The sequence below is a fragment of the Diuraphis noxia genome, unplaced genomic scaffold (assembly GCF_037042655.1).
Source record: "Diuraphis noxia isolate RWA-SAM2 unplaced genomic scaffold, SU_Dnox_SAM2 contig0002, whole genome shotgun sequence".
NCBI classification, from domain to species: domain Eukaryota; kingdom Metazoa; phylum Arthropoda; class Insecta; order Hemiptera; family Aphididae; genus Diuraphis; species Diuraphis noxia.
The window spans coordinates 6,472,911-6,500,242 of record NW_028301712.1 but is presented as its reverse complement, the minus strand read 5'-3'; the positions used below and the strand labels follow the sequence as shown (position 1 = coordinate 6,500,242).

Here is a 27,332-nt window from a genome sequence, read left to right as displayed (position 1 = left end):
ATTCATAATAGCTATTTTGTAGAGTTTATTTTTCTGAAAATATAAATATAAATTATAGAGTTATGATTATGAATAATATGACTTCAGTTATGCGATGTCGAAAAATGTACATAATATCCTGCCACAACAGTGACATGTAGCTAAATAGCCTATCCAGAACGCCGTCTCATCTTTACAGTATTATTGAATTAATATAATATAAAATGTACAAAATCCATATCACGAAAAACAGGAAAATGATGATTTGGGGGGGGGGGGGGGGGTTGAGAGGTAAATGTCAGAAATTTCAATGTATAAATTACTGTATAGTTAAATTATTGAAGGCACAAGAGGATCAATTTGAATAAAAAAAGCATAATTTGTTAGGTTCATATTATTATAATATAGATACAACTGGCAGTGTCTCCAAACGCGGAGGTTAAAGCTTCATTATTATTCATCATAACATTCATAACTATGTCCATACAATTTATTAGAGTTTCAAAATAATGAAAAGGTCATATACCCTAGCATAGGCGTGCGCAGAGTTTCAAGTCAGGGGCAGCGAATATTTTTACTGGCCCATACATGGGTATGAAGTAAACATTTTTAAGCTCAAAATCAAAATTTAACCTTTGACCTTTAAATAAAAAAAAATTTTAAACTATAATCATTGGTTAATCATAGATTGTTTTTGCATCAACACCGGTATACCATATCATAATTATTAAAAATACATCAAATATCAATAACACATTATTCTTTATTATTATAATACGCTTATATAAGTATTATTATGTTATGTTATTATTATATAGTTCGGCCCATACAAATATATTCAAACCGTCCATCAGGGGCAGCAAGAGCACATCTTGCTCGACGTTTGTGTAATTTGAATATTGTTGTTTTTTTTATAAATACAGGTGTTATGTTTAACTCTTGGTCAGGTATAAATTATTTAAGAAGTTTTATTCAAACATTGCTTGTTTAAAGATATATTTGTATGGTATATACTAGTTTTATTTTTACAAATATAAAATTATATTATATAAAGATATAAAAATATTGTTTATTATATATTTAAAATTATTAACTTCTTTTAATTTTTTTAGTATAGTGTTTTTCTTTTTTAAATATAAACAACAATTTATAAATAAGTTTTTTATAATATTTATACGAAATCAACTTGTTGATGGGGTAAGTTGGCTTAATTTTTTTTTTTTTTTTATAAATACAGATTATTTTTGACGATCTTAATAGACAATCTTAATTAATCATGTAATTGACTTCAAGTTAGTGAAATTTATGGTAAATTCTAAGCGTCAAAGTTACAAAACCCAAAGAATAAAATGCAAGTATAAAAAGTAAGCTTTCATGGGGTGTCGTCATTTCGTCAATGGGTGTTATTGCAGACAACGCATATTTTACCTTATTTTTATCGCACACCCATTTTGTAGAAAATGAAATTAATATTTTACCGACTTATAACCCTACCTCTAATCAAATTATTGTCATATTTATAATTATTAAAAATGATATAAGTTGTATGCAAATACATCATGCATAGCAGATTCGAGTTCTAGCTAGTGCTTAGCACAATAAATATTTAACAGACCTGTTACTGACACGATACTATTATTATGCATGTTTGGCCATCACATTATTTCTGGCGACGATAGGTACTGTTATCGTAACAGTACCGGAGTGATCGTCTCGCCAGGCGGCGCGGAAAAAATCCACTGATCCATGACCGGAGGGGCGGCGCGGGTGGCGCGAAGACCGTCCACACGCCGCGTTCGTCACGGGGTTGTTCAGTGCCGTGTTCAGCGCGGGGGGAACGAACGCCAGTCAGTGTATCGCTGGTACAGTCGTCGTCTACAAGCACGTGCCACTCGCTCATTAATCGAAGTCGTCGATCGGCAAGTGGTCGCCGGACACGAGAGGTGAGTAATATGTTTACATAAACTATGATATAATATATTTATTATCGGGTTACAAAGTCATAAATACATATTCAATTGTAATTTTTAATTAATAATAATAATGGTTTATTATGCGCGAGGGGATGGCTTGGAGTTTTGCATCAAAAATACACGATTCTTCGCCACCTGTTGCGATGTTCGTGTCAATACTATTCCGATTACCAGAGTGATTATTATACAGCTAAGACATTAATATTGAACAGCATATTTAATATATTATTATCATTTAATTGCTATATAGTGTATGTAGTAATTATTCTTCACAACTGTTATTATTGTTGTTGATGTTGATGTCATGACAATACATAGTTTAAACGTGTTGTATGTGTATAGTATAATGTCATACATATATTATAGCTTTATTCTATACATATCGTTCTAGTTTAATGACATGATAATTTCTAGTATGGCGGTAGCTGACTAGGCCATAGGCATTATGTTATACTATGACAGGGCGACGTTGTTTTTCATTTTTACACATTAGATGTCATAATATTTTTTAAATAACACAACAAATAAATCCAACGATTCTTACACAACGTTTATATCACAAAACAATATACAATAATATTATTATTATATATTATATACATATAATTTAATACGCCCGTAATTTCAGTGCGCTCATACCACCTACGCATCACTCCGTAAGTTTTTGTCCATTGGTCGGTGGGCGGAACGGAGCGCGGCGGGAGACGCATCAAGGAGGGGAGGGGACCACCACCCTGTACTTATGCGCTCTTTTATAGGTATATTGTTATCAGTTTATCACACGAGACCTCGAACATTATCGCAATTAAATGGGTTTCGCCTCGAATATTTTAAACGTAGGTTGTCTGATGCGTTAAACAATTATAGCATGTATGTACCTATACCACGCGTGTATATATATTGAAAATATCACGAGAGATGATCATGGGATCGCGAGGAATTTCAATCATAGGGTACAGGACCAGTTATTTTAGATGATAACAAAACTACTACTGATTATAGAACAAATTTTGGATGTTCATATTAAACCGTAGTATATTATTTTATTACTTTACCGTTAATATGAATTTACATCAAATACCGATTGTACGAGACTCTTCCTAAATACGGCCGATTTTTAAACTGTAATTTCTGTGTCTGTGGTAAGTATTGGTGGCTAGAATGCTTTTGTCACTTTGCAGCCATAGCGAAGGATAGAAAACATTACGTGCATCACAAAACTAGAAAAGTGTTCTAGGAAATTGAAATTATTAACGGAGTAAATCCATCGTCAGATTCAGATGGTGGAATATATAGAGAGACTTTTCAATGAAAAATATGTAATCAATTCTCAATATCAAAGAGGATTAACATTGTTACAATATTTTTTCATAATCTTGTCCATAACGTAGAACGTTTTTGATTAAAATCAATCGTGATAATAATATGCTAATATTGTCATAAATTAAAAAAAAAAATAATGTAATTATCTATCAATAACGATAATTATTCAACAATTAATATTATTAGTAAACAGATTAATAATTTTCTTAAATAATATAATAATTGGTTCAAGTGAGTTGTAATTTTTAAATGATATAAATTTTTTTTCGAGTGTTCCAAACGAGTTTTGCCTTTATTTATTTTATTACGGATATAATTTTTTTCGGACTATTCTTGTACCACTTATCATACATACCTATGTCTGGACATGAACACAGTTTATTATTTGTATACGAATGGTTTTCATTTTAGTAGTTTGTGACAGGTATTATAAGAACAATTTGTAGATACATTTTTACATTTTGAAATGCATACGATATTTGCATATCTTTGATGTATTTAAGTTTGGTGGTAAATCTGGATTTAGTATGTAATTTTTATCAATCAAACATACCACAGTTTCAATAAAATTATATTAGAATTATCAATTGCACATTTTTTATTAGTATTAGTATCACGGAATTAAGTGGATTTTTCAGTTTCAGTGATTTTATTTTCGTTAGGGAATTCTTTAGTAACTTCTGTTTTGCATTTATGAAAAAACAATATAACATAATATTACTAAAATATGTACTATAAACTTTTCAATCTTACATCCATTTATCAAAATGGTTTATTCTATTTACTTTACGGACAAATATGTAAATGTGTTATGTCTCGACCTCTAGTCATCACTAATGAAATAATTTGTATAAAATTGTTATTAAAACTTTATAATTACCTGATGATTGTGAGCTTGAAGATGAACTAGTTACAACAGTAAATTTATGTAAACTACCACGCAGTTATTTCTTCATTACGTTTTAAAAAAAATTTTCTTTTAATCGAAAAGCCTACATATTTTTTGTACTTTTAAGTTATTATTATTTATTTTTTTTTTTTTATGGTTAGGGCTTCGACAACTGAGATCATTAGCCTGGGGAACTGTAGGGGAAGGTACTGTAGGTTTTAACACTTGGGTTTTTGGTAGAATTTTGAATGGGCACCCGTGGGTTTCTGCCATGCCCGGTGGGGGGCCGGCGGCCTCTTTCTCCAGACACCGCGAAATGCCCAAAGAGCGATGCCGCCCGTGACCGAGATTCGAACCGGCGACTGCGTGCGTCGCAACCGACGCTTTAGTCTACTCGGCCACTCCACCCCCTTTTAAGTTATTATTTAACCGGTAAATAGATATTAGTATAATACGACTCACGGTATCTACGTCAGAGTACCATGCAAGACAATAACATATTGATATAATATAATATAATATTATGATTACGTATAACTGTTATTATTTTGACGGAAAATGAATTGTAATTTATAACTCACTAATAAAATCAAGTAAAGGCGAGTTCTAACCAATGGTTATCGACGTTATAGCTGTTCGTAGACACCGTAGTAGGTAGGTCGGTACCTATTTTACCATGCGATTAAGATTTGTCGGATACAAAATAAGCTTTTACATTTACTGTAATATAATGGCGATGTATTGTATAATAAAATATGAATTTATTGTTCACTATAACTTTTTTTGTACCATTTTTGTTAATCAATCAACATTTTGTTTCTCCCTAATTATTACGATTAACATGTATGCAACTAATTTTGTTTGCTTGTTTTCGGTGGGTCCCTCTTTCGATTGCGCTCAGTAAATTTTATGTTCTTGCATAAATACTGTTCAAGTAATCACATTACCTAATATATCATACTATTAAAAACTGAAAGGTATCGTTCGAATATTCGACTCGTAGACGTATCATGAAAGATGACATTGTAAAATGCTTACAATTATACGATCTTACTAAAAATTTGTTTTTTTAAAAAAAGGATTAAAATGTACACAGTACAGATGTTTAATTTAACTGACTTTTTGGCGTCAAATTTTGTTTCATTTATAAATTGATAATTCAATTGAAATACATATTAATATTAATATTAACCAAAATAATACGAATAATATTTTTGAACTGTAAATTGTTGTTTAAAAATGTATATCCTCTGTTGTAATTTATAATATGCTGTTATCTTTAAAAATTAATTAAATTTTTATTTAATAATATATTTTCCAATGCAAATTGTTAAAATCGAAACTTGCATAGACTTAAAATTGTTGGCATTTATTCTTTAGTATGTACCTATAAAAGCACGAGTATCTATGATTATAATAATGTTGTAATTATGTGACTTACAATTGAGTTGTATCAAGAACTGATTACACAGTATTATGACGTTTTGTGATCGATGATTATCGATGTACACTGTACGTACAATGTAAGTTCTTATATAATATATACGCCACCATTGACGTCATACATAAACATAATACCTATGCCAGCGTAACAATTGGAAGTAATGATAGGTGTATAGGTGTACTTAGCATTATTGAGAAAGGATAATCGTGAATTACATTATTCATAATATGTAGAAGCAGCGCGTGTTTACAATGTTCTTATCATAATACTAACATTAATTATTTATTTCTATATGAATAACTAGTCAGATTATGGTTAGATCTGATTATCATTTGCATTGTTTGGTTACTAGTGAAATTGGATCTTCATTAAGATTTAGGATCCACTTATCGTTTGGTTTAAATAATAATAAATTTCCTTAGCGTTAAACTTACAATTTGATTTTTGTGTTGGTGTTTTAACTACAAAAACATAACTAAAGATTTATTTTTATTCACCACTTTTTATCAAAATTACTGTTGCAGTCGTCGTCGTTTGCTTTAAATTTGAAATTAACGTTTTTATTAAAACCACAAAAGTTTTTTTTTATGCATATTAAGTTTTGATGTATGCAATTTTGAAGAATTAGTTTCCACTTAAACTTTTTTTTTGAAAATAAAATGTATTATGATGTTCTGTCTTTAGGTACATCATCAATGAATGTAGAGAAGTATATGTATTTTTATTGTCCTTAAGTGATTTTAATATGTATAACGGCGCGTTGGTTATGCAATATTACTACATGCATTTTTAGCACGAGTAGTTGAAGCGGCCCATACGAATGTTATCGACTTGTGTTTACTTGTATTTATTTTAAATTGGCAAATTGTACCAAATTATACTAGGTTTTTATTTTAAAGATTTTTTTGCAATCAAATTTAATACAATAACATAAAAATATTATATTATAGGTAACAATAATATAAAAATGTGGCTTGGTGAGGGGCGGTCGTATGCTCCATCTGCGGAAACGCACTGAGCGTATATGTACCGGTCGTAGTTGCTAGCTCCTGGATGGTTGACCACTCGGGATTTTTAGCAACATATCTTTATCATACATAAACAAATACGTGTTACAACCATACCAACTTAAAAACCTACAAAACAAAATATAAAAAAAAACCCTGCCGTATCATTCCAGACCCTATGAGGCTATGACCCAGATCGCTGAGATTTCCTCCTAATAATAAAAAAAATAATATTATAATTTGTTTATATATATTTTAGTAATTATTAGTAATTTATTATACTTATAATAAATGAAGTACATTAATGGATTCGTGTGTATTATGCGAAATATTTAAGACTTATGTTATAAATAAGTTAAATATGATTTTTAATTTCAACCGTAATTTGTGATGGCAGATGCCAGATGCATGTATTTTTATTACAATATCTGTATTTTGTTATTATTTTACAATAATTTAATTTAACGATCCATTTAATATAACAATATAATATAATGATTATAGTATAAATATATTCAGAGTATTATGTATACATATATTTTTATTCGTCTTATAGACTAGATAAATGAGCATTGGCCTATATATATATATTAATTTTTTATTGAACAATATTTTAAATTATTTTTATGATTAATATACCATAATATTTTTTTTTAAAAGTAATTAATTAATATGATATATATATTTAGTTTACTATAGGCATCTACGTTTTTTTGGAATGAAAATATGAAATTTATATTAGGTACATTATCAATTATCATTCCAAAAAAATAGTATTTAGTAATAAATCAGAAATCAAATTTGGCACATATCTAGTGTGATATTATACTAAAAGATATTTCTTTAGAGCTCAACTGGTTCGGCATAACTAACGTATCATTTTCACCACTGATTGTTACAATATCAGTATATCGAATTCATAACGTTTTACCGGCTGATCTCAAACCTGATGATTAATAATCGGGTTACCCAGTTTGGACGTCATCGCTACTGTCGATGACTAAATGACAAACGACTATTAATGGAGGATAAGTCAGTAGTCTTTCGATTTTATCACTTTTGGTGAATCAACTGTGTTCACCTACGATTTATATTTTTCTCTGCTGTTGTGACTGTTGAACCGATCTCATTTATCAATTGCAATGTTTATCGCGACATCGTGGATCTGCTCAACGGACTCTTCAGAAAATCGAGGCTTTGTCTCGTGACCGTGTGACTTGCAACAGTGGTGGCACACACGTGATACTTCTACATCCTTAACAGCTTTGCCACCTCGGTTCTAAATCCATGGGATTTGTATCAAACTATTTACTTTGAGACCTTTGGCCTCGAATCATTGCCATTTACTAAACGTATTTTATTAATTGTCAACATAATATTATAACAATACATAATAACGATGATGAGTTAAGGTCAAAAATATTTAACAACTCAAAATCGCTAATATGGACAATAAATATTAAGTTGTTTTTCTATACTTGTATTAAAAGTGTGATTTAAATCTACCAGAAATTATACTACGTGTATATTAAATTATAGTAAAAGACATTAGACTAATGTTGAAATTATTTTTCAGTATATTACATGTTTTTAACGAATAATTTGTTACTAGTATAACTATGGTATCCGTAGTATGTTAAAGTTAATTTAAAGCATTACCTATTAGTTACTGATGTTCACACCAAATAAAACAATTTAAATTGTATAGAAAAATTATTTAGAAAAGATTCAATTTTATATTGGATAAATAATAAATATTTTTCATTCATTATAATTTAAATTAATATCACAATTAAAGTCAAAATCAAAACTAAAAGAGTAATTGTTATCTTTTAACAATCATTAAAAATTTACAATATTTAAAAATGTGTGCAGATATTATTTGTTTTACAATTTAGAGATTTGTGACATTCAGAACTACACGTTCTACCCTACTGCTGCACTTATTGTGGTTTTGCACTTAATTTTTGAGTGACATATTTGGTAACCTATTGCGTGTCTATTAGACTGTTACTGCTTGCTGTTTCCCTAAGTATTATAGTTTTGTATTTAATCTAAAACTGTCAGTCACAATAATTGAATAATGTAACCATACAAATGAGCAACAAACGGAAATACCGCCGTTTGATGGGTTTGAACTATACAAATTTACAAACAATTGTAGTAGGTGTAAATTAACTACATATTTGTAGATTATAGAGCTCAGTCATACTATATAATTCTATACAAGTTAGTTCATGTAAATATTTGAAGCGACGTTTCAAATAGGAAACAAGTAAATACTTAAGCAATTAATGACAAATAAAATTAGAACATAAATTAATTACATCGAATAGTATTTCCACTATATGTATCATTTTCATTTTCGAGTGAAAATTGCTTTTTAGATAGTTAGTGATTTTATTGAAAAAAATTCGTAGTAAAAAAAAATATTATATTTAATGAAAAGAAATAAAAATAAACAACATACATACAAACACGTCATAATACAACGGTTATTGAGTCCTTATAAACTATAATACTCTCAAATAACTTCCGAGTAATACACTCTATCAATCCGACTTTTATCATTTTATGTATGAATAATCATATACAATTATTTTATTTTATTGCTGCTTGGAGTAAAGCCAATTCAAAGTATATAGGAAGATCTTTTGGATTTATTTTTTTTTGTGCACGATGTATTGGTTTACAATGTGATAAATTTTGTACAGAGAAACATAAGAAAACGTATAATTTATTATCACTATTCGTATTCATGCAATACAAATTATGATAATATATGAATACAGCAATTCATTTGAAATACATATATGAAGTCAGTTTATTTGTGGCTGTTTGGTTAAAGGCTTCTCTTAGTTTTCTAAATACTGTCCTCGTTCATGGGTTTCTTTAAAAGTCTAATATTTCTCATTGGTCGTACAACGACGAGAGTATGATAATTTTATTTTCTCTTGATAGAGTAGTCCTGCGAGTGCTCTAAAAAAATCGCATTGGACGTTCAATCTATTGTAAAGATTAAACACACATCGCACTTTAAACAGGCCTTATTTTATTGATCATCTCAGTGGCTCAGTGGCTAAACGAATGAACTCAGCGAATAAAGAGATTATGGCCAAGCCAAGAAATAATGTACATTTTTTTGTTCAAACAAAGTTCCAAGTTGAGTGTCTGAAATCTAGGAATTATATTTTGTCCCCTCCTTGTTAATTTCTATACAATATGATAGATTCATAGATTAAATTAGCACTGTGCAGTATTAAACTGTTATTTTATGTACGATTTATATAAGTAGTGGTAAAATATTGTAATTATTTTTTACGATATTTTTTTTTACCATTAGTAAAAAAATGTGTTGAATTTGTCAACATCAGTAATATTACTCTTTTGTACATATCCATAGTCTTTAATATGTTTTCTTTAAGTATATTTTCTAAATCTGTATACCTATTATAAATAACTATTACATTATTATTATATTGAAATCATTGGCGGTGATCGATGCTAACGAAGATATTATTAGACGCTTAAATTCGTCGAACATTCGAGAAGTTGCAGAGTGTGTAGTTTAATGCTAAATTATTATGCATCAGAACAATTCAGTACTTTAATATTGATACTCATACACAACTAAACACGACGAACATCAAAATTAATGGTATTAATTAATAATTGTCATTAAGAAATTCCAATTTCAGTTTCAGTTTCAAATTTCGAGATAATTTTATTCACGACAAATATATTTCATCAAGCAACACATTTTTTGTTATAACTATAATTTATTTCGTTCAACCGTTGGAAATAAGACCATGTTATATGAAACCAGTAATTATACTCAGTCGTCATTAGTATAATGCAATTTAACTTTTATATCTAATTAAAGAATAAAATATGTTTTGTTATGTTAAGATATTTTAAGTAAAATAATAACTGTAAAGTCTATGTAAATTATTCACAATATAGGCTTACAGTTTTATTTTATTTTTAATTGAGAACAATATTTACGGAAATAGAACTAAAACAGAACTAAGAAAAACCCGTTATTTGATATATAGTATTTTATTGTCGATGAAAACCTTTCACCAAAATCAATTTTTAGCTAACCCATTATTTTGTTATGATAACGGGAAAAACCAATTTAAATATAATATTAAAAAACAATGGGACAGGGTACATATTACACAATGTTGTACTCCGTGCACTTCTCTTGTTTCTTTTACCTAGACGCAGGATAGTGATTTATTATTTATATTAATACGAATTTATGAATAATTAATCATTATATTATTTATATTAGAAAAATAAGTTAGGAAAGCTGACTCTGTTAGTGTTAAATTCGCAGTTTCTAAAAGTATTTTTATGCAACGCAATACACTATAATTCCATGCTGTTATACAGTTTAAAAATAATTTTTTTGGTAACTCATATTTTGGTAAATATTGTTTAATGTTGGCTAATATGAACTTATATTAAATATTCATTGTTTGAAGTTTCTTAATTTTGATTAGTATTGAATTTAAGTTTCATAGAACTATGGTTATAAAACATTATAATTGTTTTACACACAAACACTTGTAACTATAATAATCTTTATTTTATATAACACATTTCCAATTTCAATTTTAAAACTTACAGTATAATACAGTGTAATATTTACATAGGTTTATAATAATAATAACAAATAATAATAAATAAAAACATAATACAAATAATGTAAATTCAAAAAAAATTAACGCCGGCTCATAACTTCGTTGTCGATGCCGTAAACAATTAATCATAATAATATATCTAATTAAATAAAATATAAGTAGGTATAATATATGGTACTGTATAGTGATAAACGATAAGTCAAGTGTGAGAATATAAATTTAACTAGGTATTTGAATAAATAAAATTATAACGAACTTATTACTAATAGTTTTAGACAGTTATATAGTTTTTATGAGAATTATTGATAGATAAATTGAAAAAATCTAGATCTTTTCTATTGTTACGTAGTTCCCTTAAGGCATTGTATAGATACTTTAATAGGTAATTGTTTGCCTAAAACCTTATAAACGGGTAACTAATGCACAGATCGATTAATTGACACACCAGAGCGCCGGTTGTCGTTTGCGCATCACTATTGTTAATTTTGACCTTTTTTGTAAGACAATTATATGCATCGTTCGATTTTTGGGTTATACATCGTTTGCGCATTGGCTGTTTAAAAGGTTCTACATCATTTGCGCTTCATTATTATTTAACAATATAAATGAAAAAAGGTGTACACCTAAAGCGCAAGTTGTTTTCTAACTTTGGTCTTAAAATCTCTAAATAATATTCACATGATATTAAATTTCCAAATATTGCATTGATATATTATATAGAATTAAATTTTCGATTTTTGATGAATATTGTCGAAATTTAACAAGTGATTAGATTCATCAAAATGTTTTATAGTTTTCTCCTTATGGTAGTTAATCGTTATACTTTAGTAAACTAAATTTTTTTGTTTATTAATAATATACACGATCGGCAAAATAAGAGTATGAGCTAATCGACAAAAAAAAAATTGAACATTTTTAATGAAGAAGCCACCCACCAATAATACTTTCGTCTTGTTAATATTATGAAGAAACTACTTAACAAATATAAACTTATGATCTCCTAAGAAAACCAGTTGACTTGATTTCAATTTGATGGATAGGGCTACTAATTATTTTCTTTTATCACGGTAGAAACCCAAAATCGTTTTCATGAAAAATAGGTGTCTATAGTTATTGGTAGGGTTAAAATATATCAGGAAATCTAAAAAAATTAAAATCTTTAATACATAATTGATTGTGTTTAAAGTTTAACGTACCTATATTTTTAAGCACTACATACGTTTTTAATTTTAAAAAAAAAATGACACACAATTCTAGCCAATCGATTGTTAATTGATACAAATGTTACCATCATAAATAAAATCCAATAATTATCATTTCATAAATTTATTGACGACTGGAGTCTATTAGCACTTGGATACGTATGGTGTTTGATAAATTCTGTATTATGCATCTAATATTATAAATTATCGACAGCTTAGGTTTTTAACAATTTTATTGTGAGTACAACACTTTTTTTTAAACTCACCTAACCTAACCTTTTATTAATAAAATGAGAATCCTTTGATATTTAATAGAATTATTATAACACGTCCAACCACCCATATAACTTCCGGGAAACTGAGGGGCAAAAAATTTTAGGCCACTTCTGAAAATAAAGGGAAAAAAACAATGAACGACTATATTAATTATTTATGATAACATAATATTTACATTGAACTGGGAAGTATATATTTTAATATACCAATATAGGTATAGTTTTAAACTAATTAATACGCATTTGTATTTTAATTTTTAAAATTTAACAACATTATGCGGTGAATTCAATTCGCCAGCATTTTCAAAAACCAATCAATGCATAATTCGTGTCGTTTGCATAACATAAATATTTATGGCGAAAAGAGAAAAAGTATGTTTGAGTGGATAAAATTAAAAAGTAAAAAATCGAATTCACCTACTTTATTGTGACGACGTGATTAAAAGAAAAACATTAACTGTTTAATAATATGATGAGGAAAATTTACCGCTTAAAACCAACACAATAATGTCGATGTTAATTTTTTTGGAATTCAGCGTTGGAGGGGATTACTGTAGTACCTACCTATGTGATTTCGTTGATAAGTTATTATTATAAATAAGTATGGTAATATTATATAACGAGGAATAAAAAAGAATAAGGAAAAATGGACTTTAATCGCATAATATAGATACATTGTTATTGGGTATATTATATTACATCGTGACACGCAGGTGGTACAATTCACGCTTCCGAAACTTATTTGTTTGTAAAAAAATAAAACGGAGTAGAACTAAATAAATAAAAAATGTGTGGTGAACCTTATAGACAGCGAGGTACGTTGACGGATCTCACATCGTTGGCCATTCACCCAACAGCACGCGTGGGTAGATACTTCAGAATCTCCGTAGATTAAAATTGTGTTCGTTCATATAAATTATTATAAATAAAATAGTAATAAACGACGTAACTACGAGCAATCTATTATTTTCTCGTATACTTGTAACTGAGTACAATTTTATGTTATGCTTTTAATGCTAGACGCTAATTATTTTCTCATGTTTGTTTTTTTTGTGATTCTGGAAAATAATATTCTCATAACAGTTATAACACTAATTATTTTATAATGTTTTAGTTCCGAAATTACCGTTTGAATCTGTTAAAGGTATATGGAATGTATTGGTAAATAATATGGAATACGTAAGATGTTGATTCCGGTGTACTCCTATACCTATAATGTTCTACGTGCATTTTCATTGCGAATTAAAATTAAATAAGGGTACGAAGAACCACGTTTAAGTTCATAGACATTTCGATGTGTATTTATGTTCAGTCACACCGGTCTATATGAACATTTTGCATTTTAATCAAAATGAAAACATAATACCAATATTACAAATTTAATTGTATGTAAAAAAATATCTTAAATTATAGGAACAAAGCGATTTTCAATTGTAAACAAATGTAATTTCAATTTTATGATAAGTCATAACAGATAGGTAGTGTGGCTATATCTATCTGCTTGAAAGAATATACAGGTAATTAAGTTACGTTAAGTACTCGTTTCCGAGAGTCAAAAGTAATTAAGTTATTTTACTCGCTATTCAATTAAAATTGTAATAAAGCACTTTATTTGTTACCTACTTAAATAAATTAAAATATCAAAAAGAAATAGATTGAAAAGAGTTAATTAAATAAAAAATAGTGCAAATAATTATGGTGTTAAAAACATAGAAAAATAAATTGTGACGGTGAACAGTAATGCATTACTTTTTATGCGGTACTTGAAATGGTAATGCCAATGCGTAATAGTAAATATTCGAACTCGTGTTTTGATGATATATTAATCGGTTTGTTTACAAATTTAAATTAGGTAAATTATAATGTTGGTTAAAATATGAATCAAATTATATTGTATGAATAAATTTCACTATAATCGCGATGATTTTTAAGTATTGTTGTTTTTATTTCATATTTGGAAAAAAAAAATACATTGAATGATGAATTCCGATTTTTTTAAATTAAAACCAATACAAACTAAGAATAGATGAATATTTTAGTGGATTAACAATAATATCATTTTTATTTGCGAGAGTTTACACATGATTAGATTAAGCTAATTTGGGAGTTCGGTTCATTTAAACTAAATTTTTAATACGCATATTAAGCTAATGTAGTGAAGTGCATTATTTATTTAATACGATTTATGAAATCGAATTAACTCTAATCCGCATACAGGTAGGATTAGCATAATCTTGAGTGTGTATTGTAGGTACTTCTTAACAAGAGTAGCAAGTAGGCGATTCGTATTTTTATGTTGCGTTTTATTTTTGTTTAAATTGAACATTTTGAAACTAGTGAAATAGTTTTATCGTCTACAGTCAGACCGAATAAACACTTTCATCGTGACAGTTTTACTTTACTATTCTTACTAAAACAGTGGAAAATCATTTATATTATATTTTAAATTAAAATGGTTTTATTTTATTTCGAATTCGTGTTGGTTTTTTATTTTTGTTTTTCACCACTGATGCAAGTCTTAAAATTCCCGTGATAACAAAATATTACAATATAAAAACTCTTCAATAACTTCTAATATCTTAAATCACGAGTGTGATCAAATGGTGAAATAATTTTTATGGAAAAAAGTATTTGACGTAATATCGTACGAGTTTCATGTTTAGACGAATGGCTAACAAAATAAATATATTAGACGCCATAAGCCCATTTTACGATGAAATGTTTTATACGCTACGAGCCGTCCCATGTAAAAAATAAAAACCCTATTATAATGTTATAATAAAAGAGATTGTCTCGAGAAAATAAGTTCAACAATACTATTTGACAGTTTAAAACATGTTGGCAAAGAAGAGCATATAGTATAGTGTTATGTGAAACATGACGATGAAAGATAATAAAATATGTCACGTTTAAATTTGAAATAGACGAATGCCAAAACTATCGAACATATCAATATTAATAATCCAAAAGTATGTGTACACAAGATAAGTGCCTGTAAAGTTATGCAATAAAAACATATTTTATATTTTATAAGTATGATAATATTACCTACTTATAATATTTTATTACACAACCCATAACGAAACTAATCATTTATTACGTCGGTCGTTTGACTATATATATTACAGAGCTACGTGTTTCATAAATTTATTTCAAATGTCATGTTTTTGAAAAATTTAAAATAAATTATGACCGACAATGCAAGTTAACACGTTTAAAGTGTCTTTGAGTCCTTCTTCATAGCCTAAACATATTATATAATATTAATATATATATATATATATATATATATATATAGGGTGTCCCACAGAGATCTGACATTCTGACAAATGAAATAACTTTTGTTCTAACCAATATTTTTAAAAAATTTCTTTTAAATATAATTCATAGACACTTGCGCTACATTTTTAGAATACATTTTTTATTTTTTATTTTTTAATACTGAAAATAAAAAACTTAAAAATTGATAAAATTTTTTTTGAAATATTCAATATAGCCAATTTGTAAATCTGATTTTTAGAAAAATGTATATGGTAAAAACACTTATTTAAATCAAATGGCTGATTTTTTACAATTTTTTTAAATATAAATATTTTCGTTAAGTAAATTACGATCTTATAGTTTATGTTAGAAACCTTGTAATTTCAAATAATAATAAAGCTTTTTAAAAATATTTTATAAGAACATTTTTAAATAAGTGCATGTTAAAATCTAATTATTTGTTTTATTGTATTTATTTTAATAATATGTGATGTATAAACTATAAATTACTATAATTTACCTAACGATTTTATCAATTACTATATCTATTTTATCTAATCAATTAGATTTAGGTACTTATAGTAACTTTTAACACTAAGAAAATAAGACAGTTTAAACTTACAAAATTAAATTTAAAAAAAAAAACAATCTTTATTAGTTGCTAACAAATATTAGTGAATAATGATAAAAGTGGTACTTAACTGATAATATATTATATAGGCTATGAAAAATGATTAAAGATAATTAATTAAATAATAATAATTGTTATTATTAAATCCATGGTAAGAAAAACTATGATGATATCACGTATTTTTTGATAAAAACGCAGAACGTTGCAGCGTCCCTTGCGTTCCACTTAAAAATAAAGTAGAAGTACGCCAAAATACCTGAAAAATTTGTTGGGGTACTCTGCTCCACTGCGTCCCCCCAGAGTCGAGCACTGTAATGATAAATTTAATGAATTTATAATACATTACTGTCAGTTGATTGTCAGCGGAGTCGAGGTTTGTTGACTGACCAAAAACCGATGTGATTTAAACAAGGACATATAATGATTATAAGTTTTAGGTTTAAAAAACAGATACCTATTCGACTTCATATGACTATAATATCTATATAAATGAATAGCTGTATGTATATATTAATAAGCTGAAGTGGTGTCGCTGGACAAATGTGTCTTGCTATTATTCGTTTAACATTCATACTTATTTATCATAAACGTATAGATTGTATGATATAAGTCAATATCAAATCACAGTTTTATTAGTTGTACACTTATTTTATTGTCTAGTTAAAACTTTAAATCATATTTTTAACGTTAAAGAATAACAATAAAATGTTATTAGTCAACCAATAAAAATATTTTAATTATAGAATTGCGTGTTTCGTCCTTCATGTGCAATGTGCATAGCGAACATTTTTATATTACTAACGTATATTATTTTAACGATAATATTATCATTGTTAAATGGTTTTAATTCGATATTTTAACGAATTTTTTTACAATGTAAACTAAACTTTAAATTCGGTGGGGTTTATTTTTTTGTATAGTAAAATTAAATAACTGATAATCATAATATTATTTTCTACCTGTTCCCTTTTAAAAGTCAGTTTAAAATGCTTTAAATCTTTGCTTTCAAATGATTTCTGATAATAGCCTAAGAATTCCTTAGTTAATACCGTCTATAATACCGAGTGCTGAAAAGTGAGTGAGGCGTGACGTCCGCCTTACTTCAAATTCAGCAGTATCAGCTTTCCACGACTATTTAATATTCATACATTCTTGTATTCAGCTAATCCACAGATTGTCGACAAAATGTAATTTAAGTATAGGTACGACGATTGTATAAAAACATTTTTTTTTTTTTACCTCTTTTATTCCTTGCGCTCGTCTTACAACAAATTTTTGTGTAACAAAACTAATTTGACGTACAGAGAATTTGGAATGTGTTCGGTCTTCATTTTTTGTTGCACAATTTACTCGTCGGGTAAAGCTTTCGTTTTATAAAATATTCAATATGCTAACTCATTATTTTTGTATTAACTTCGATTTCAAAGTAGTAAGTGTTAACTTTGAATTCCTCTTTTCAATACTTATTCCTACTCTAATTGGATATTTTATGTAAATATATTATTATTTAGTTGAAAATATTCTTGTTATGAACTTTAATCAACAATGAAATAAATCATCATTGCATTTTTTAATGACTGCCACAAACGGAAGAAAATTAAAATATGAACAATAATATTATGCATTGCCAAGTATGGGCATGTAAAATTAAAATATGACGAGACTATAACGGTCATGATGATTTGCGCACGCCTTGAAAGTGTTTTCGCATAAATTTAAAATAAATACATTTAAGTGTTCCAAAAATTATTGAACGAAATGCAAAATAATCTAATAACGTTGTTGTGGTAAAATGAAGTCTGCACGAAAACAAACGGTTGTTTATTTTCGGCCATTTTCAGCGTTTTCAAATTTTGTGTACGTCACAAATCACAATATAAAACATACAGTTGTGTAAACTTCTCAAAGTGCCGGAAAATGGACGCACGGCCTCCGCAAAAACGTTGTCGTCTTTATTTACAGTCGTTATACTTATAATTAATACGTACATATTATTGTATGCATAAGCATTGAGAGGAAAATAAATGAAAAGTTTCCCGATGGCTCAAATATGTGATCCGATTTTTCATAGGTATGAGACCCAATAGTAATCAATTCATCGAGGAAAAAAATCTGCGGATTGTTATTCTCATAACAGAGTTTTGTCAAATCTCGCACGCAGACTCGAACACAATATATCAAAATTAGAAACATTCATCGTTCGGACAAAGTGTTCGGGGTTTAAATCGAGTGGTTTTATACCGTCATAATATTATATTATAATATACCTAATAATAATTTAATATGCATATTATTATTATATACACATATTATTGTGGCATGGCTGAACGAATAATATGTATCCAAGTCCACGTTTTTCGTTTAGCAGTTCGCATGATGGGTACTATATTTTAACGGCGAAATTTTATTTTCATCCCACAGAGTCTGCTGACTATATTATATTATCAAACTCGACGAGTCTTCCGGCGAGTGTACACTCGTGTCGACAAACTCGAATGCCGATAATCGACCTAATCTCGGATATTGTCGCCAACCTATTATAATGATATATAGAAATAGAAAATAATGTATAGAATAATGATCGTCGTATACAATATTATTACAGAAATGCTGTATTCGGGTCCTGCCATTTATCCGGTCTCGAAATATACTCTGTTGTCGTGTGTAGTCCTTCTTCTTTTTCTTTCGACGTATAATAACTGCAGTGCAACGGAGTACAAATTTTAAGACGAAAAACGTAGTTATTATCTTTTAGTGTGGAAGTAATTGTACCTCGAACCGAATGCATAATATTATACTATTTCGTTGTATACCATAACTGGCAGTAAATAGAAGCGGACAAGCGGTAACAAGCTAACGACGCCAATTCTCTACAGTTCTTTCATCGTAGAAATCAAAACCTAAACTAAAACAGAACCGAATCGTCTTCTGAATTTTACGAATAGTCTTTATTTGAGCAGCTGAAAACTGTTTTATGTTTAAAATCGGCATATCAGTAAGAATTTCAGGGGCTCTAGTCGTGGCTAACATCGGCATAATTAACCACGACCATAATAATAATATCCATAACATATTGGTAAACAAAATAAAATAAATCTAACATTGCAGACTTCGATTGAAATATGCGTAGGATGTGTTATTAGTTTTCATAGTTTTTTTTTATAGTAATTAAATAACTACAAATAAAATGGTACGATGGCTATAAATGAAAATTGTTCAACTATCAAACATAAAATGGTCGTACATAACAAACCTCATGACACAATTTATTATTCCTTGATGTTGATATAAGTTTTATTAAGAATGTAATATTGCAATTTTCTATCTGCTAGTTTAATAGTAACCTCGAGAAAAAGTCACTTAGTAACTTTTAACAGAACGCCCACGATATTTATACAGCTATATATATATAAGTACATGCTTATGATAACATTGAAAATAAAATTATTAATGGACTACGATCATTAATTTTTACTTTACTTGTTTTCTGGATTTATTTCTATTATGTAACGCTAAATCGTCGTTTTGGGTTTTAAGGGTTTAAAATAATAAGAACGTCTTAAACTGTTGTTTCCATTTCTTTTAAGATTATATTAATTAATGAAAGTATTCACAATAGATAAAATATTAAATGATTGCGTAAGTCCGTGTCAATTAAGCATTCGTACAGTGTTTAACATAAACAATATCAGTTCTACTTGTTTTTACGTTTATTTATTTTTTCAATTTTTATTATAATGACTCTTGAAAACATTAGCCATTGGGTCTACAAATGTTTTAATTACATGTATTGTCTCTTATTTAATTAGTCTAAGTATATTTTTAATTTGTTTTTAAGTTTGGCGGCTTTGATGAATTCTGTATGATTGATGACTGGAGATTATTTAAAAGTATTCAGCTAATGATTCGTGCAGGTTGCAAGCTTGTTCTGATGTGGTATATTTGGATTTTTGTAAGAATATTAAGATTGGTGGGCGACTTGAACACCAATTCTATGGCCATTAAGAAACTGTGGGAGATTTGAGTGTGCCCGATTCTGAGTCTTGTTAAGATAACTTTTACGTTTAATTAATAGAGTTACCGCTACCTAATTGGTTCCACGTGGTTTGGTCCGATAAATTATATCCGGTGATAATTGATCCACGACATTTGATCCGGTTCAAAAAGAACCTAGCTATACCAAAAATATACGGCTAAAAACGTCAGGTAAAATGTAAAAAAATAAATAATTAGTTAATGTATAAATTATAAATTATTGTTTAATCTATACAAATTTTAAAAGAAATATAGTTGTATTCTAAAATATTCTAGAATATTTTTCCAAAATTATAATCCTAATTCTTAAATATTTGTATTTTATATTTATTTTTATTATTTTTACAACCGGGCATATTTTGTACAGCTTATTTTTGAACCGGATCAATTTTCGCCGGATATAATTATCTTGACCAAATTACGGGTCAGCATTCATATAATATTACGTTATTACATTAATTTTTTTTTTTTTTTTTATTAGGAAAGAGCCCTCGGCAGCATAGGCCATTGGGCTTATAAAATATGAATAGCTTAAATTAAATATTCACAGTAAGAAACATAAATGAGAGAACTTAATTCTAGATTTTGGATTGAAGGTTTGCTGTTGTGATGAATTGGATGATGTCTGTTATGGCCTTGGGATGATTTTGAAGTATTTCGGAGAGTGATTCGGAAAGGAATTACATTAATTATATGGTGTTTTTCGTTGTAAAAATATTTAATAATAATAGTTATAAAACAAGCGTTTTCGACGTTGTCGTATAGTAGATGAAATCTAAGTTTTTCAGAATTCGCATTGGAAGAGTAGAGGTAATTTTCTACGGATTCTAAAAATACTCGGTATTGTATAATTGCTTCCAATGTAATGTTCTTATTAACGACTTTGTTTTTCAGTCGAAATGAAAGAAATCTTGTCCGGCATTTTTGAACATATTTTCTCACGGAATCGCTTTGGATACGAGTAACGCGATGAAAATTATACAGACGTGATTACGTGAAAGTAGTCTAGACATGATTATTGATACACATTTCTTTACGTTAGACCGAGCACGAAAGTAATTTGGTTTTTATTCAACTCGTAATATTCATTAAACGTGCAACTATATTCGATTAAATTGAATAGTTTTAACAATGCGTTTCCATTTTCCGTGTCATCCCGCTTACTAATAGAGGAGTTTTGAAACAATAAGTTTAGTAAAATGAATGAAAATGAGTAGGTTTTTCGCTCCGAAATCGTATCGGTTAACATTCCTTCAGTGTAGATAAGCTGGGTGGGAGGGGGGACGGGAGACGTGTTTTATCGAATTACATATTAAAAATATTAGGCCTATATAATGCGTCTTTTTGTTTAGTCTGTATTTTGGTGTTCATGGTTTGTCCTGTAAAATCGCACAAAACCACAACATTTTATCTCAACCTTTAAAAACTTATATGCGCCGTGAAATATTAATTGCTTTTAACCAGAACAATTTATTTTCATTTCAGTATTAATCTGCAATGTTTTAATATTTTCAAAAGTAAAATGTATCTGGGTCTTAATTATTTTTTGTTAATCCTAACACTGCTTTTTACTTTCGTAATCTTGTGAACTTTGAAAAGGTATAAGTTTTAATTATCTTAGACGTACGCTTTACTGGCAAACAAGAAACAAGGGTTATATTTTGTTAATATTTGCAAGCAAAAATACATAGAATTTATACATTGAAAAACTATTTTCAGAGTACTTCATTTATTAGCCTAATAATTTTCGAATTTCGTACGAAGTGTGTACGTAGTACGTACAGTGTACACCGTAAATATCCATAGTCAACTCAATTATATATATATATATTCGTATATATAATTTGTTTTATTGTATATTATATATTTCTTTGTTTTAGAGTATAAATAGACAAGTAGTATTAATATAATCGATAGGCAGTGGCGTAGCCAGGGGGAGGGCTGAGGGGGCTGCAGCCCCCCCCCGAAATGTTAATAAAATTTAAAAATTATTTCAATGGTCTACAATATTCACTCAAAAAGTCTTAAATTGTATTTTACTAATTTTAAATTGTCATCTTTATTTTGTTAGTTTTCTATAGCTTCGGCCTTGCTAATAGGTATTTAATGCACCGCTGTGTAAAAAATTAATCAGCCCCCCCCCCCCGAAAAAATCCTGGCTACGCCGCTGTCGATAGGTATACAATTTTATTACGTTACTAATGGAAAGCTAAGATTCCTTTAAACTTAATGTTAGGTATTCACATTGAAATAGGCGTTCGGAGTTTTTATATTTCACGAAATGAAAAAAAAATCTTTGCTTATAAATTCTCTAAATTGCCTTTCAATATGGCGGTTTAAATCTTCTAGGAATGCAATCCTTATATATTATTATTATTATTTTATTGTTATACCATACTTTTATAAGAATTAAAAATATTTTTTACCGTGACCTGAAAATGTAAACAAGTAATACTACTGACGAGAATACTACAAAGGAAAGTGTGTTTTTTTGGACTGTCGAAACTGAACATATTTGCACGCCTAATTCAGTTACCAGAGATTTGCATTTGATACTCGTGTAATTTCTATAGAACTTTGCAGTAGCCATTTGTTATTAACATTTTACATTTCTCGAACATTTGCGCTTATGTATTAACATTATTATTATCTTAAGTGCGGGTACCACTGTACATAATTATGCCATTACGATTTGTGCAATTGTTGGTACGGTTCACAACTTTCGCGATGTCACAATTATTAAATAGCGTCTTCGACAATCTAACAACCTGTTGCACGCCCGATAGGATTTTCGTACGTTTCACAGGACAGGTCTCTCTGACTATATATAGGGCTCGGAAGTTCATGCACAAATAACTATCAAAATATGCGCTTAAAATCTTTTTAGTAAAAAGAAATAATTGGTCTATATAATATTATTATATTATCATACAATCTTCACACGCGTATTGTATCGTTTCCAAGGCTACGGTCTAGGACATTTCGGCGTGGTTATCTCGGCGTGGCCATTTCGACGTGGCCGTTTCGGCATAGGGCCGTTTCGGCGTATGGCCGTAAGGCCATTTGTAAGAAATTAGGTAGGTCACTATAAAATATAAATATATAAATAATTTAAAATAAGGAGAATGCTATAAAAATTATACTTATTATATTATTATTTTCGTATAAAAACTGTATATAATTATTAGGTACCTATAATTAAGAGAATGCTATAAAAATCATGAATAAAAATATTCAGGTCATCATAATTAAATTATGTGCTATTCCTCTTAAAAAACTCATAATATTACGATTATCATAATCGCTGACTAATTTTAAAATAAATTTATCAACGTCGATGTATTTTTATGGACTTTTGCCTGTTTCTATCTGCAAAAGAAGGTGTTTCGACCACTTTGTATTCTCCTTATTAAAAACTTATTAAAATTTTGATTAGTTGTGCCATGGTGACTTCTAACTACTGACTACTTGACTGACTATCTTATATTACTCAATTATCGTCTATCGATACATCGTATAGGTATACTTTTATCGTAATATAGATTATGATGTGTGACAGTATAATATATAATGTATTATTATTATTATTATTATTATATACAGTTCATACGGAAACGACGAAAGTGAGATAAATGCTAACATTATATTATCTAAACGCGATTAAAATAATTTTATGAAAAAAATGACTATACGCCCAAATAGACCCACGCCGAAATGTCTGGATCCGCCAAGGCTATATATGTGCAAGGCATTGTGAAGGTGGGGTTGGGGTCAAATTGAGACCGCCGTGGAAACCATTTTTTCTCCATCTTTTGCACACCTGTAGCCTATTATTCGTATATTTAACGTATATATATTAACCATATTGTATATTATGTTGTCACTATCGGTTACGATTATCAGTTTTTTTTTTACCATTTCAGCTGAATCCCTTTGTAAGGCGCTATCGGATCCAGGTAGGTTGTTCAAGGGGATTGGTTCAAAAAATATTTATATGAACATCAGCAATATAATATTATATTTTCGAGAGATTTAGGGATAACGGCGTATTACGTGAAATTCTGTTGCCAGTAAACATATTAGTTATAGTAACAATACTGCAATCATATAAACTGCAGTAATTACAGATTATTAGGCTTAATATGTAAAAAACACAGCCTGTAACGCAAATAACTATTTATAATTGACTTCGTAGAATGCTATCCATTTTGAGTTTTACACAGTCGTGATCAAAAATGTGTCACTTTGCACTCAACACTTTAATAATTTATATTTACTTCAATCTATTTATTTATTCATTGTGATTAGATAGCATGAAAAGTGTTTAAATATGGAAGAATAAACCTATCAAAAAACACTTGGAAATAATAATTTTGCTGTTACAACGTTTTTTTTACTATACGTGATATATGCATGTAAGAACCACATTTGTATTATTGGATTTACCGTTAAGATTACACAAAAAACTAAAATGTAAATGTCAAATGATAAGTTCTAAGAAATTTGAGGCATAGATTTATCGTATATTATACCTATATAGTTTTATTATTTTCGTTCAGAATGAAGTTTTTACTTTATGGTTATTCACAGGCATAAATTTAAATTTATTTCTTATTGTTATTGTTTTTTCTGTGTTTGTGGTAGTAAAATATGAATATAAATATATAATAGTTGTCTGCCTCTGCAGTTTGTAGTAAGTTATGGGACTTTTGTTATTGGAATAAAAATCAGGAATTAAGAATGAATAATACAGTTTTTTCTAATGATTACCCTCGGACTCAAACGGTTCCATAGAATATAGAGTAATTTTTTTTTATCGAGTGGGGGAACCCGCGGCAACGTTTGTTATTGGGTGTGGGTGGTATGGTGTGGGTTATTTTTGTATATTTTTTTTGTAGGTTTTTGAGTTGGCAGGGTTGTAGCACGTGTTTGTGTATGTGTGGCAAGGATATGTTGCTAAAATCTCGGGTGGTCACCCATCCGGGAGCTAGCAATTGCGACCGGTACGTACGCTCAGCGCATTTCCACAGATTGAGCGTACGACTGTGCTTCACCAAGTCACATATAGAGTCATGTAATCTAATAAATAGTATACTGATAATATAATGACACGTTGAACAAAATATTTATTACCTTTAATGTTTAACATATTAAGCTTATTAGCTATGAAAATGTTCTTATAATGATCGTAACTTATTTATATATAGAAAGATATTAAAACACCAATTTTATTTATTTATTTATTTTTTTTTTTTTGTAAGGAGAACCCGTGGCAACATAGGCCATTGGGTGTGGGGTGGTACGGTAGGGATTATTTTTGTATATTTGTTTGTAGGTTTTTTAATTGGGTAGGGTTGTAACACGTGTTTGTGTAAGTGTGGCAAGGATATGTTGCTAAAAATCCCGAGTGGTTACCCATCCGGGAGCTAGCAACTGCGGCCGGTACGTACGCTCAGTGCGTTTCCGCAGATTGAGCGTACGACCGCGCCTCACCAAGCCACAAAAATTTTATTTTATTTCAGGTCAATATAAAGATTTAAATAAATTCTCCTTCCTGAATTTACAAATGTGAGTTTTGTGCGTGTTTTTTCTTTTAAATTTAATCTGAAATCTGACAGTCGTTTAAACTTAACGCTAAAATAGTTATTCTAAAAGTAAAAGTGCTAAGATAGTTTTTTTGTTTTTGAGCAATTCGATTCAAAAACGAAGATTATTCGTGTAAACTGTGTTTACAATTTTTTTTTCTTAAATATATTACATAATTAGTTTATATAAAATATGATTAAAAAAAAAAAAAACTCTTACTCATATTATGTCCATTACTAAAAGTATTATTATTAATAATAATAGTACGTCGTTTCAATAGAAAGAACGATCAACATGACGTTTTGTTGCTGGTCGATTTTTTTCTTGCGAAATTTTAATCGATAATAATTGTTAGTCGGCTACGCTCAGGGGTGTGTCTAAAAAAATTTTTCGGGGGGGGGGGGAGGGTGTTCAATATTTTTACTAACACGTATTTCATTTCAACTGTACTTATTTATTATGTATTAATTTGTCGAATATATTTACATTATACAATATTCATACAATATACATTGGTCAGATGTCAAATTATTCAATACTTCAATAGTAACATTAAAAAATAAAAAAAATAATAATAATTTATCATATAGATTTCACGGATTACGGTCGATGGCCAATGTAATCTATTCTTTAGTAGTAGAGAGATCGATAATGACGATAATGGTTTATATAAATACACTAGTTTCCTACAAATGCTTTTAATATAAAACTTCAATTATATACAAATATTAAGCGATACTCTTTTAATAAATTCGTTAAGATCTCGGGGGGGGGGGGGGGTTGAACACCCAAACCTCCCCCACCCCCTTAGACACGCCCCTGACTACACGAATATTAATATTATTATATTATTATATCAATACATCGTTTTGATACGTCAATATCTATAACCAGTGTTGAATCCAGACAATTTTTCTGGGGGGGGGGGGGGGGCTCACTTTTTTTTTTCATTGGTGAACGGTGATACGTCATTTTACTATTATGAATTATATCTATTAATAGGTAGTTATTCTTATTACAATTTATAATTTAGACATTTCAAATTTATAGAAAACTACAAAACAAATTATTTTTTTAA

The 27,332-nt window shown here is 28.8% G+C and overlaps 1 protein-coding gene across 1 annotated transcript in view; it reads left to right on the top strand.

Annotated features, from left to right (window-relative positions):
- Positions 1 to 1,763: 1,763 nt before the first annotated feature.
- Positions 1,764 to 27,332, top strand: part of Gpa2 (Glycoprotein hormone alpha 2) — a 54,898-nt gene continuing 29,329 nt past the window's right edge. Inside the window, exon 1 of the mRNA XM_089220770.1 lies at positions 1,764 to 1,922. The gene's annotated coding sequence lies outside the window, so the exon portion shown is untranslated. The remainder of the gene's footprint in view (positions 1,923 to 27,332) is intronic.